This window comes from Octopus bimaculoides, chromosome 3 (genome assembly GCF_001194135.2).
Source record: "Octopus bimaculoides isolate UCB-OBI-ISO-001 chromosome 3, ASM119413v2, whole genome shotgun sequence".
Lineage (NCBI taxonomy): Eukaryota > Metazoa > Mollusca > Cephalopoda > Octopoda > Octopodidae > Octopus > Octopus bimaculoides.
In genome coordinates this window covers 146,544,230-146,544,919 of record NC_068983.1, presented here as the reverse complement: position 1 = coordinate 146,544,919, position 690 = coordinate 146,544,230, and positions in this window count along the sequence as shown.

The window sequence follows — 690 nt, the reverse complement described above, 5'->3', positions numbered from 1 at the left end:
AAAGTTCAGAGAGCTCTTACCTCTGCTAGTGACAAAGGGCCTCTCGCTCAGAGTAAAAGGTAGACTGTATGACGCATGTGTACGAACAGCCATGCTACATGGCATTGAAACACGGGCCATGACTGCTGAGGACATGTGTAAGCTCGCAAGAAACGAAGCCAGTATGCTCCGATGGATGTGTAATGTCAGTGTGCATACTCGACAGAGTGTTAGTACCTTGAGAGAAAAGTTGGACCTAAGAAGCATCAGTTGTGATGTGCAAGAGAGATGATTGCGCTGGTATGGTCATTTGGTGAGAATGGATGAGGATAGCTGTGTGGAAAAAGTGCCACAGCCTAGTGGTTGAGAGTACCTGTGGAAGAGGTAGATCCAGGAAAACCTGGGATGAAGTGGTGAAGCACGACCTTTGAACATTAGGCCTCACCGAGGCAATGACTAGTGGCCGAGACCTTTGGAAATATGCTGTGCATGAGAAGACCCAGCAAGCCAAGTGAGACCATAACCCGTGGCCTTTACCAGGGCCAGCCCACTTATGTGTACCTTTCCTTCTTTGGACACAAATCCCTGCTTGCAAAGACCTGTTGAGGCAAGTGAAATTGAAATCAAAATCAAACCAAATTCGACGACTGGCACCCATGCCAACCTTCCTTCATTGGACACTAAACTCTACTTGCAAAGACCTGTTGGAGC